This window comes from Sabethes cyaneus, chromosome 1 (assembly GCF_943734655.1).
Source record: "Sabethes cyaneus chromosome 1, idSabCyanKW18_F2, whole genome shotgun sequence".
NCBI classification, from domain to species: Eukaryota; Metazoa; Arthropoda; class Insecta; order Diptera; family Culicidae; genus Sabethes; species Sabethes cyaneus.
Window position 1 is genome coordinate 155,691,651 of NC_071353.1, and position 13,713 is coordinate 155,705,363.

Sequence of the window (13,713 nt, forward strand, 5' to 3'; positions counted from 1 at the left end):
CAAACCAAGACAAAAAACAAGGAATGAAAGGGGTAAACAGCAAAAAAAGACGAAAACCGGGACCGAAAAAGTCGACATGGAACAGAAAATGTCAAACGAGACAGGAAAAGAGGAAAAACGGACCTGCAGACAAAGAGAAACGAAAGAAAAAATTGGAACAGACGAATACCAGGTCGCAGGGAAGGGGTGTAAAACACCAGACCGGACAGGACAACGAGACAAGAGGAAAGAAACCGAGAAAAAGTATGCAAAAATGAGACAAGGACATACGGAATAGAAAACAGGCGAGAGGATAAAAAGAACCAATGGAGGAAACGAGGAAAACGGAAGAAGAGACCAAACAGGAAATAAAAGCAGAAAGACGGAACAAAAAACGGAAAAATGCGATAAGGATAGTAAAAGAAGAAATAAAGAACAGGAAAGGCATTTTCTTTAGCTCGCTTTAAAAAACTGGTAAAACGGAAGAGAAAAAGACGAAAATCGGGAGACAAAAAGGAAACCAGAAGAAAGGGAAAAAGACGCTAAATGGGCCATCAATAAAAGCAAAACGGAACATACGAAGACGAAAAGTGAAGAGTTAGAATAATATAACTGGAAACTATAAAAGGTGAGGAAATACGGAAAACGGAAAAGAAAATGAAACAAAGTGTGCGATGAGGAAAAACAAGATTGAAAATAAGAAAAAATGTGAGAGGAGACGCAGAAAACCATGACAATTTAACAGAAAACAAAGGACAAAAAAAAAAGAAAAACGATAGAAGAGGAGAAAAAATGGAAGGAAAAAAAAGAAAAGTGAGAGCAAAAACTAAGAGAACGTTGCCGTTAAGTACAAAAAACGGAACAAAAAGTGGAAAAACGGGACTAGAAAGAGAGAAAAAACGGTACAAAAAAGAGGTGAAACGAGAATAAAACGAAAAATGCCAAACCCAATTTTAGGTAATATTTCGTGTCCTTATTTGGTTTGAAGTAAAACTTCAAGTTCGAATCAGTCTAAATTCAAGTTTAATTTAATGTCTCAAGCTCAATTCCATTTCACAAGTTCAATTGTATAACCAATTTCAAATCTAAATTGATTCGAATTTTGGGTTCGATTTTAAGTCAAAATTAAACCCTGATTCCAAGTACAATTTCAAATGTTATTCCGAGTCTAATCTCTGGCGCAATTTAAATCCAGTTTATGTCCAATTTTAATTTCAACTTTGAGCTTAATAAAAACAGTCGTTTCAAATTCAAACAAGCACCAGACCTGAACTCAAGTGAGCTTCAAACACAGTTAATATTTGTTCAAGTGACGACAACTTAACGTTTTGTACTCTGTTCATCGATGTTGACTCGATTAATTAGAACAATCGCTACTGCATTGTATTTGAATTATAATTCACTTCAACTCGAAGGCTGACCTGCAGGGTGGACTGGCATGTTACCCAATATTTGATAACAAAATTGCAAGATAAACATCGCTTCACCACAGCGTGACGGCATTCGATTGTAAAAGCGACTGACGATTTACGAATAAAATAAAATTGATATATTCTTATGTTTACAGAATGTTTATGAATTGTAAATATTCGGAACGGAAATAAACGTGATGAAGGCATCCTTCTATACAAATGGTAAACCGAAATAAAGCTTGTTAGATTAATTTCTAGGTTTTCCAGAGAACAACTTCCACCACGGTCGAACGTGACCGAGCGTTTGTAGGGTTTCAGATTCCCGAAAACCGTACAACAATAACAGTTCGTTTGAGTGCCGGAACCTTTTTCCAAAGAATCGTTCTACGTAGTTGCGTAGTCGTTCCAAGACAGTGATCTTGAGCCAGACACGGTGACTTCGTTGTTTGGTGACTGCGCGCCGGATAATACGACTTATCGCCGGCCGTAAGCGCTTATGGGCGATGCTTGCTGATATTTATGTCACGCAAGTGCACTTGGCGGCGGCGGCGGTGAATGGAAACCACTGACTGGAATGGACACGGTCAAGAATTGAATTTTAAAAAATCAGTGACTCATCAAGGAACGTTTTGCGGTTTTGTTTTGCGCTTAAAACGATACCGAGAACCGCATACATTGCTGCCGCTTGTAGGCTGGCTGGTATCGAAGGCCACCGGTTGACGGTTCGCCGAGATGTCATTCGCACATGTCTCGAGAAACCATACAATACCCATGCTCAAAGCTAAATTCCGAAAGCAGCCAAAGGCCGACAGCGAAGCTGTCGTACATAATGTCGAAAGAAATAACTTTGCCAACCGAATCGTCCCGCATTCTGCTTCTGCGGGAGTCAGCTGCGAGGGAACGAATGTCGCAAATCAAATCCGACAGGACAGCAGCGCCGAATGACCTTACCGTCCTCCGGGATGTCGCGACGAAATAAGTCCGTGCATATTTCATCAACCCGAAAGCAAGCGCCATTTCAGATTCATTTTCATTTTACTATTAAAAATCCGGCGGCATTTTTCTTGGCTCCCAGCCAAAACATGAGAGCATAGAATGCTCGGATCGCGTGACCGGCCTCTATTAAGATGCTTCTGTTTTTGTTTGGAGAGTCTCTGGTCCATTGGTTGTTACATAATAACTCTTCCAGACTCAAATGAAATGAAGAAGCTCTACGCCTGTGTTGTGCCATCGTACAACATGGCTTGCAATTGACATTCCAGAAGGTACCGTACGGTCTATTCTTCGGTCTGCGTTTTCCACCAGCAAAGAGAAATGGAATCGAGCGCGCGCACAGTACCGCACGCCACCGTTTGGACTGTTTTGGTCCGCTTCGCTGCACTCTGCAGCGTAAAATCCCATTTCGACGAATCTCCCGCGGATTCCTTCCATCCAGCAGCACCCATCGTCGTCTCCCCCTCTTCGCGGTCGGTCCATCCAGAAGGGAAGAAAATTCCTTCTTTCAATCGCTGCAAACCCGAGAACTGCGCAAATAATTTTCCCACCAGCACCAACGTTGCACCACAGCACAGGCCGGTTTGCTTGGTTGCTTGCAAGTCCCCTTCGGAACCTTCTTCTTCCTGGTGGTGCTGCCGCGAGCCAATGTTGTTGTGAGACAACCGGAGGAAAATCCTACTTTCCTCCCACGACCGACCAACACACACACACTCTCTCTCACAGACACGTCCTTCGCCCCGCGTTCAGATAAAAACATCAAAACACACACACACAAACATCAGCGAACACTGGCCGAATTTTCCTGCCAGGCCAGCGCACACCAAGACCCATAATCTCGCGCGACATGCCACAACAAAACATCGGTGCTACGGCACTCGGTGCTACGACGACGACGGTCGGACGGTGGTGGGATACTATCTTCTGCCACTCGTCCCATCACTATTCGGGCGACCATTTCATTTCAGGAATTTCAGGCGGAAATTAAAATCGATGCCACCCTCCTCCTTCCGTCCTTAGGGGCGCAGATGACTGCGCCCAAAACTAGTTCATCGCCAGCCTGCGCCGGGCAGGCAGGCAGGCAGGACTGTGTCCCACCCCCATGTTTGAGAACCATCAACCACGGGGTGGAGGATGACTGCGCTGTGTTGGTGCAGCAGACATCGCCGTACAGCTACCTAATTTTTCACTTTCTGGCACATACTCCGTCGTATCCTTGTACGGCCCCATTAAAGGACGTACAACTTTCGTCGTACATGTGTAAGCTTCGATTCGGCCCAGACTGGGTGTCCCAGTTACGCACGCACCGATTCACAAAGAATCTCTTCCGACAAAGGATCGTAAACGGAGTTTAATCCGATTGCTTACCTAGCGCTTCCTTGATGGAATGCTAAGGACCCATCCTGGTCACACAGGACATTCACCGATTATATAGAGGACAACAATCAATAGTAAAGCACCTGCACTATAGCACTAGCGGGTACACACTAAACACGCCGAAAGGCGACACAGCGAACATTTGTCCGGGTTGCGTTGCGAGTAAACCGACCGAAGGCAACGGCAAGGCGCACAACACCACGTAGCGACGACGTTCCGAGCTGTTTTGCGAATAACTGAACCACGGTCACCGTTGTAGGACCAACCAACCGACCGACGGCGCGTACACAGATCTGCTTGCTGCCTCTGCTTCTCTCGCCGTATTCGCCTTTGGCACACGTTGCTCTGCCACTGTCTGGGTTTACACCGTTTTCTATCGCTGACGACGACGACGTCGTTGTCATATACAATAAGCCAGCCGTGAGCCGGCAGGCCGCCACTCAGCAGCAGCGTGGTCACCCATCCCGTCCGTCCATCTCCGTGCATGCGCTGCTGCCGCAGGCTTGGCCACCTTTTGGAAGCAATTTTTGCGTTTCTGTTTTTCTTTTACTATACGGATTCGGACGGGCACAAATCACAAGACGGAACGGTGTAACTCACTCACTCTCTTGTGCTTGTAGTGTAGCCGGTGCAAGTGGAACTCATCGCTGGGTACCGACGATGAGGTTTTTATGGATAAAAACAGTGAAGCTTTTTATGCCGATGGAAGCGGGTTTTCGAACTTTTTCCATAAAAGCTCCAGCTTTGCCCGCTGTGCAACTGGGATCGATACGAAACAACTCGTAGCTTTGGCTGTATTTGACAACTGCACACGTATAAAATAAAATACGACAGGGGCACAGAAGTGAATTCTGGCAGTGTTGTCAAGAACGATCATAGTGTATGTGCTTACCTCCGTAGAATGTTTCCTTCTTCTATCTAGTCCAGCATTTGAGGCTGACACTTCCCAATTTTGAAAGGAAAGGGCGCACGCTGTTGTCGTCATTGGATGTCCCTGCTCCTGCAGATCGTCAAAGTTTATCACAACCATTAGACCCAGTTCAATTCGGAATCGTTTTAGAAAGTCGCTTTTCATTGCTATAGCATATTTATAACCTGATCCTTTTACTTACCACTTTTTTCTTATTTGAATTTGTTTTCGATTTTTTGTCGGTGTTTTGACGTCTTTTTGCCATCATATTTCTTCGTATACTGGTCATTGTATGTCGTCTGTTACTCATTTTTTGCCTCTTTGACCGAAAAAATGGCTATTTGTGATTTTTGCTTCATCTTTTGTCATATTTTTACCGATTTGTCGTAGTATTTTTGTCTTTTTTTCGCTGTTTTCTTCGTCTTTTTATGCATTCTAATCGCTAGTTTAGGTCCTTTCTTCGTCACCTTTTTGGTTTATTTGTCGTCTTTCGCTGCGTTCCGTCGTTTTTTTTTATTCCATATTTTCGTCATCTCTTCCACCTTTTTCGCTCCTTTTGTTGCCTTTCATGACTTATCACTACATTTTCGTCTTTTCGCTGTCTTTGGACACATTTTCAACGTCTATCTTTTGTTGTTACTTCATCGTAGTTGGCCTCGAGATATGTTGCTGGCCTAATAAGCCAGTCGTCGTATGTTCCAATCTCGGCTGGGAGAGGCTGTTTCAATCCATAGGGTCGTAGCAACTGGCCCTGCAGTTGTCCTGTATTCTAACAGCTGGCTGCTAAGTCTGTCGTATAAAAACTGAAGGTCAAGTTTCGATAACGGAATGTAGTAGCATCTAGGCTTTGCTTTTTTTACTGTCGCCGTCTTTTTATTGTCTTTTTGCGTATTTTGCTTCACCTTTAATCGTCTTTTGTCTTTTCATTGTCAAAATAGTTTTGTAAGCTTTTCTTTGCAGGCTATCCGTCGTAGTTTTGTACAAGGAAAAGCACGTTTCAAAACTTTTGTCGTTTTTTCAATGTCTTTTTTTGGCATTTTGGTCGCAGGCGTATTCCAACGTCAAGATCAACGTCAACGTCAAATTACAAGATTTTCGTCGCTGTTTTGGCGTCTTCCCAGTTCGTTTCATAATATTCGTGCTGCCTTTCAGCCGACTGTACATTGATTTTAGTCGATTTATTTTTATCATCCTGTTTTGGTTTTTTTTTTAATTATTTGTCATTTTTTATCCACCTTTCGTCGTATTTTAATTTTCTTTTTACAGTCTTTTTCTAGCATTTTTATTGCTATTATTTGGCGTTCTTTCTTCAACGTCTTTTGGCCTTTTCATGATCTTTTGTTGTTTCCCGTCGTTAAGTCATTTTTTGTCGTTTTTTCGTCACTTTGAGTGGCGTCTTTTGCCGTCTGCTCACCTTCTTCTCGTCGCATTCCATTAACATTTTTGCTCCTTAAACCAATGTGGTTTTTTTGGTGTCTTTTTGTCGAATTTTGTTCATTTTTACGTCGTCTTTTGCACTTATTTTCTTTTCAGGCTTTTTTTTGTTGCATTTTTTGGCATCTCTATAGCGTTTGTGACGTGTTTTCAATCATTTTTGTCGTCTTTTTCGACGTTGGTGGTTTCTTTTAATATTGTTTTATTCTCCGTTGGCGTATTTTATCGTTTCGAGCAACTTTTTGAAAGATCATTATTATCATTATATTTCGTATAATTTTTACCGCCGTTTTGATATCCTGTTTTTTTTTATTGTCTTTTGCCGTCCTTTTGTAGTCTTATCTTTTCGACCGCCCAGTTAGCTTCTAGGTACGATGCAGGTCTAACAAGCGTGTCGTCGTGTTATTCGAATCTCGGCTGGGTGGGGCTGCTAGGTCTTGTACTCTGACAGTCGGCTGCGAAAACAATCGATAAAGGAAAGGAAATGATACAGTCTTTCGAAGACGTTTAAGTCTAGGAGTTTCCTTTTTTGAAGTCTTTTCATCGCTTTCTCGCCGTTTCATTGTCCTTTCGTCGTAACTTTGTCATTTTTTCCGTTGTCTGTTAAAAATAACATTTTGTGATGGTTTTTGACTATCCAGTTTAGGTAAATTATACCCACGACAGGGATAAAAAGTGGTCGGAAAACGTTCACACTTCTGTCAGAAGTATTCAGTCGATTTGTGCTGAAAGGAACCCAGATTAGAGAGAACATCTCGGAGCCTCAACATTCTTTACTGGGTGGCTGAAATCTTATCTCGTTAACCGCTCGCTCTCTGTTAAATTAGGCCACATTGAGTCAGACAGTTTTATCACCCTGTCTGGTGTTCCACAAGGGAGTAACCTGGGACCGCTGTTGTTTTCTTTATTTTTCAATGACGTGTACTTTATCATTCCGCGTGGTTGTAAACTCATCTAACAAGAAAACTCCAATATTGTTTACCTATGCAGTATGCAGTAATGCTTGAAAGAGGCACAGTAATTAAAAACCTTGGTGTATTACTAGACTCCCAACTTTCCTTTAAACATCACTATTCTCATATCATAGCACGTGCTCTTAGAAACCTTGGCTTTATTATGAGGATTGCCAGAGAGTTTACCGACCCATTTTGCCTGCGGTCATTGTACTCCTCACTTGTCCGTTCCATTCTGGAGACATCGGCCATAATATGGAGTCCATATACCGAAATTTGAGGCAACCGGTTTGAAGCGGTACAGGCCAGATTCCTACGTTTCGGTTTAAGGTTTTTACCGTGGCAAACCCCCAACCATTTGCCGCCTTATGCTGACCGTTGTCGACTGCTCGGAATCGACACACTGGCAAAGAGGTGAAAAATTTTCAACCAATTTTCGTGGGAAAGCTTTTAACTGGAGAAATAGATACTCCCAACATACTATCCGAAATCGATTTGAATGTGCCCTCCAGAAACCTAAGATCCCGTGATTTCCTGCGCCTTTCATTCCACCGCACAGATTATGGCCAAAACGCGGCGATGGGCGATGGCGGGGCGATGTGTGTCGTGTTTAATAATGTGTTTGAATGGTTTGACTTCGATTTATCGAGTGATAGTTTTAAAAATAGACTAAGGCAAATAATGTAATATGATAAGTTAGAAATGTGTCAATGTTAAGCTAAGTTGTACTATGTTGATATTGTAATTGTATGTAGTATGTACGTCAGATTTGTAATAGTGTCAAAAGATAGTGGGGTTTTTACGCGCACTTGAGGGTCGACCTCACGTGGGCTTTTCCCCACTCCTAAGTTTCATTGAGATCCACAGAGGTCAGATGAACAAATACAAATAAATAAATAAATATTAGTCGGAAGTTCTTCGTTGCGATTCTTCAAATTCATATACAATAGATGGAAGGATGGATTACGCCCCGTATATTATGAAGCCTCGATTCAAGCCAGCGGCCTCAAAGAGGATTATAGTAACTAGAGCCACTGCAATCTCGTCGTCGTCCAAAGTGACTAATACAATGCGCACCATAGTTAAAAAGGGCTGGTACCAAATGGCCGAAAAACCACGGCCGAATCACGAATGGCCGAATTTTTTCGGAATGCCTAAATAACTATTCAATAAAAACATGAAAATAGACAGCATTACTATTTAGGTGCATGCATTTTCCTAGGTTTACTGACTAGTAGGGATTATCCCCTAGTTAAGTCCGAACGAGAGGCAGCGTGTACCCAACGTTTGTGCAGGTTGAAGGCCGTCAATATTTTCGGCCAAATATGAAGTTCGGCCATTAGTGTTTCGGCCTTTTGTGATTCGGCCATTCGTGATTCGACCATTAGGTATATTATGCCATTTGTTATTTCGGCCATTCGTAGGTAATCCGTAAAAAAATACGAACGCTCTTCGGTTCGGAAAATAAGCGTAAAATTAATGACGGCAGAGAAACACGGACAGAAGATAGGCAGGAAGGCAGAGGGCAGAAGACACGCCGATACGGGCTGATACCGAATGGCCGAAACACAAATGGCCGAATCACGAATGGCCGAATCACGAATGGCCGAATTCCAACAACAGTCACAGAAGGCCGAGTCACGAAAGGCCGAATCGCGAAAGACCGAATCACGAAAGGCCGAATTTTCCCGGAATGGGTAAATCAACAAAATATTTATTGCTCATTTTGTGAGACCTTACATATTTTTAATAAATTTTTTCATCTATTACTCTCTGCGAATTTGGAACATCCCCCTGAAAAACCTTTAAAATTTTCTCCTCTATTGCCTTTTGTTCCGCTCACAGCTCTGTGATGAGGTGAAGGAAAAAAGCTTTTCGTTAAATTCTGTACCTTAGTTTCAGAAAAATAGGCCATACTCTGCGTCTTATTTTTTATTTTGGTAGATAGAGTATAGATGATTGATAGTTGTTTCTTCCCCTAAGCGCGAATGATTTACGTTTCTTATAGCGTGCGAGGCCTATTGATCGTGTCAGTAGCAAATGTTTTCTAGATAGTTCAGGGCGAGGCGGCCCCAGGCCGCGAGTGTGCGCCGGTGACCCGCCGTCGGAAGCGCCGGACACTGCGGGGGGAGGGAGGGGGACAGCCCCCCACAGAAACCACCACTATTTAGGTGTAAGCATTTTCCTAGGTTTACTGAATAATAGGGATTATCGCTTAGTTAAGTGTGTTAGTTGTGCAGGCTGAAGGCCGTGATTATTTTCGGCCGAATATGACGTTCGGCCATACGTGTTTCAGGCTTTTGTGATTCGGCCATTCGTGATTCGGCCGTTTGTGATTCGGCCGTTTGTGATTCGGGCATTACATATATTATACCATTTCTTATTTCGGTCATTTGTGTTTCAGTCATTCGTGATTCGGCCATTCGTAGGTAATCCCGCCGATACGTAGCTCCCCTTTCTACGGACGCATTTTTTGACATTTACATTGCTTTTTTGATCTTTTCAACGTTTTTGCTGTTTCTGTTGCCTTTTTTGTTGTTTTGCACCTTTCATTGTTCATTTCGTCGTATTCTCATCCGTTGGCTTTTGAGTTGCGTTCTGGTGTTCTTCTCCTTTTCACATTTTTATACTACCCATTATCCCCTTCTCGCCATCGCTTTCTTTGTTGTGTTTTTGGCTTTTTATAGTCGTCTTTTCTTGGAATTTTTATCGACTATTCTTTAAAATTTTGTTGTATTTTTGTCACCTTCTTCAACGTTCGTTTCTTCAACGTCCTTTCATTGTCTTTTGTCGTCGTCGTCTTTATGTTATACTAGCTGACTCGACAAACTTCGTATTGCCCCAAATTAAACTGTGTTGTACATAAATCCTGAATCTCGGATGACCTTTATCACAATTTCGAGTTTTGCAAGTTTCTGAGGAGTTCATGGGTGTTTTAATATACAAATTTTTCTCACAGTAAAATAGAAAACAACTCCCCGCATTGCTTAGCCTGATAAAATAAAGCGGATAGCATTTAAATATTCGCCATCATTACAAACCATTTCGCCGAATACCATTTTGCGGAACACCAATTCTCGGTTGACCATAACGCGGAATATAGAGTTTCGCAGAATACCATTTCGAGAAAAGCCCTACGCGGGATGTACCATTTCACAGAAAATCTTTGACCCAACTGAAGGAAGGTAATAGAGGTCAGTAGATCTAGGAAAATAAATAACCCTAGATAGAGGTGATCTCTACGGTGGGCCTCCTACATGCAAATTTTCACGCCGATTGGTTCAGTAGTGATTCTATAAGGAACATCCCGACAGAAATCCATTTTTATAGGTATAGATTGTAGTTTTTTCAAACGTCGTTTTTGTCAATGTTTTCGGGTTGTACTTATTGCTGCATTTTTGTCATTTTCGTTATATTTTCGTCATCTTTTCTTTGCTGTTCCGCCGTCCTTGTCTCATTTTATGTGCTTTCACCGTCTCTTCGTCGTTTCCGTGTCGTTTTTTGGCGAATTTTTTACATCCTTTAGTTTGTTTCGTTTTTTTAATCGTTTTTATCGTCTTTTGTTTGATTCGTAACATTACCTGACGTATCTTCGTCGTCTCATATGCGTCTTTTCAACGTTCATTCACCCATCCTTAGTTGCTTTTTCATGTCGTTGATTCGGATTCTTATTGACGCCCTTTCATCGCTTATTCGTGGATTTGTTCTTGCTTCGTATTTTTATTTTCCTTTCTTCGTATTGTTGTCATCTCTTCATTGCTTTTTCGACGTCATTCTGTAGTCTTCTTTTGTTTCTGCGCAGCATTTTCGTCGTCTTTTAATCCAATTTTCATTTTCATTTCCAATTTTAGTTCTCCGCTGTCTTGTAGGTTGTCCGTTGTAGTTTTGTCGTTTTTCAACGTCATTTTTGTCCTCGTTTAGGCTTTTTCTTTTTTTTGCATCTTTCTGCAGGTTTTGTTTTCTTTTTCGGTTAATTCTTTTTGTTTCGTAGTTTTTTCTACGTCTTTTCATCGCTTTTGTATTCTTTCTGATGCGTTTTTGTCTCCATGTCGTTTTTTGACCTTTTTCTATTTTATACCATCTCTGTCGTCTTTGGCAGCGTTTTTGCCGCGTTCTCTTCATTTTTATCGCCTTTCCGTCATCTTTTGCCTTTCGCGTTCTTAAGCCGTGTTTTCGTCGTATTTTGCTAGATTTTTATCGCTGTTTCACGTCATTTCTTCACTTTTATGTCGGTTTTATCGCAAATCTCTATCGTATTTTTGCCGTTTTTTAGCTTTTGGTAGACTTTTTGCCGGCTATCTTTTACTGTTTCTCCGTCGCGTATTCGTTACGGTTTTGTCGTCTTTCTATTGTCTTTTCGTCGCCTCTCCGTGGTTTTTTCAACGTCTTTCTGGCATCTATTCGTTGTTTTTTGCGACTTTTCAACATATATACGCCTTTCTTCGTTCTTTTTTAGCTTTTTGTTGCTTTTCGACGTTTTCTGGAGTCCTGTTATTGCCTTTTTGTCGTTTTTACAGCACATTTTTGTCGCCTTCACTTCATACTGTTGTCGTCTCTTCATTGCTTTTCTTCTGTTGTATTATCGCCGTTTTGCTGTCTCTTCGTTGACTTTTCTTCATATTTTCATCTTTTCATCGGGGTTTTATCGTATTTTCTTTCGGCCTTTTGATCTTCTTCGTTGACTTTCGTCGTCGTCTTTTTTGGCGTCTTATTGTCGCCTTCCACCGATTTTTTCTTCGAAATTTTGTCGTTTTTCACTATCTTTTTTTTACTTGTTTATTGTCCAGTAGCGTAAGATTAATACCCTCCCAATCGTCGTATGTTCGAATCACAACTAGGAGAGGCTGTTAGAGTCAATAGGACCGTAGCAACTGGCCCTGCAATTGACCTGCACTCTAACAGCTGGCTGCGAAGTCTGTCGTATAAAAACAGAAGGTCAAGTTTCGATAACGGAATGTAGCACCTAGGCTTTGCTTTGCTTTAGCGTAAGATTAATATCTTTTTAAAAATTTGCTACTTCCTAACTTCTTAACTAATTAACACTAATTCACGATAATTACATTGTCATATCTTATTTTAGTTTATACGGTTCCACAAATTTATGCAGCCTCTCTTGAACATTGCTTCCGACGATGAACGTTTTACTTCGGGCGGTAGCGAGTTCCAGTTTACCACACCTCGAGCGAACAGTGAAGCAGCGTAACATGTAGTGTTGTTGGCTGGTACTACAAGGTTTTGCAATCGACGTCCACGAGTTTGGATCAGTTTCTGATGAAAAGTATTGGGGAACTGAGTTTTTAGCAGATTCCACAGAAAGACGCACGATCTATGAGCGTAGAAGTTTTTTATTGGGCATCTAATGAGGTTCTGTTGCAGGTGACTCACGTGATCGTAGCGGTTCAGTTCATACACGTATCTCACACAGTAGGTTAGTGCCACGTGTAACCGATCGAAGGAGTTTGCGCTAGGCCGGATGAGAACATCGCCAAACAGAAAATGCGGCAGAATCAAGGATCTAAAAAGCGTCAGCTTAACGGCAGTCGATACAGAGGAAGTACAACAGTAAAGCGTTCGGAGGCTAGCATAAATTTCACCATATTGTTGTGTTATCAAGCCATCCCACTGCAGGTCGCATTGAAAAATAAATCCCAGGTTGCTGGCGCTGGTTCGAGATCAGCATTTATCATTCTGACTAACTCATGTGCACCACGTCGGCCAACGTAGAGTTGTTACATCACCGGTGTAAATCTGAATTGAGCAGTCCTTCAACACAGTCGGTAAATCATTAATGGTACAGTAGAATAGTAGAGGACCGAGTACTGAGCCTTGAGGTACTCCAGATGGTACTTCCACACTACGGTAGCAGCAACCACCACAAAACACAGTTTGTCTTCTTTCACATAGGTACGATTCTATTAGACTCACGGCAACAGAAGAGAAATTGAATTGCGTATTATAGCTTGGCTAGTAGTTTGCTATGCGGAATGGTATCGAAGGCTTTCGAAAAATCGAGCATCAACAGTATACCAGCACCTTTCTTATCAACAATAGCTCCTAGATCACCGGACACTCTTAGGACTGCGGTTTTGATGCTTTGTCCTTTGCGGAAACCAGCCTGACAGTCCGTCAGTAAGCCACTGCTTTCAATGTAGGATGCCATTTGCTGCTTAAGAAGCTTCTCAAACACCTTTGACAACGCGCAAAGGATGCTGATTGGTCTCAGATTAGTGATATCGTTCAGGTGCGCTTTTTGCTTCAGCGGTATAGCTTTTGCGTGTTTCCAAGAGTCAGGGAAGGTGGAACGTAAGATGATCTTCACAAAATGAATTGGTAAATCGTCCATCCCACCAGCTTAATGTACCAGATTGCGTTCACGACTTCCCAGTAATGTACTTGCTGAAAGGAGAAACTGGTGCTGAACGCTCTGATGTTGGTCTGCGGTGAGTACTCTTCGTGAAATTAGCTAAGAAGGTACGATTCACTTCATCTGGATTGAACTCGCAGGGACTATGCTGTTTATCCTTGCCGACTCCAATACTCTTCACTCGCTGCCATAGGTTTTTCGACGAAGCTCTACTGTCTAGAAAACGATGCAGATACTGCTGTTTGGCTTGCGCGATTTTCGTGTTAGCGCGATTCCTCAGCGCCTTGTATC

General features: G+C 42.1%; 1 protein-coding gene across 1 annotated transcript in view; it reads right to left on the minus strand.

Annotated features, from left to right (window-relative positions):
- The window catches only part of LOC128732981 (AT-rich interactive domain-containing protein 1B-like), a 414,204-nt gene extending 410,177 nt beyond the window's left edge, over positions 1-4,027 (minus strand). The window contains exon 1 of the mRNA XM_053826489.1: positions 3,753-4,027. The gene's annotated coding sequence lies outside the window, so the exon portion shown is untranslated. The remainder of the gene's footprint in view (positions 1-3,752) is intronic.
- Between the last annotated feature and the right edge of the window lie 9,686 nt (positions 4,028-13,713).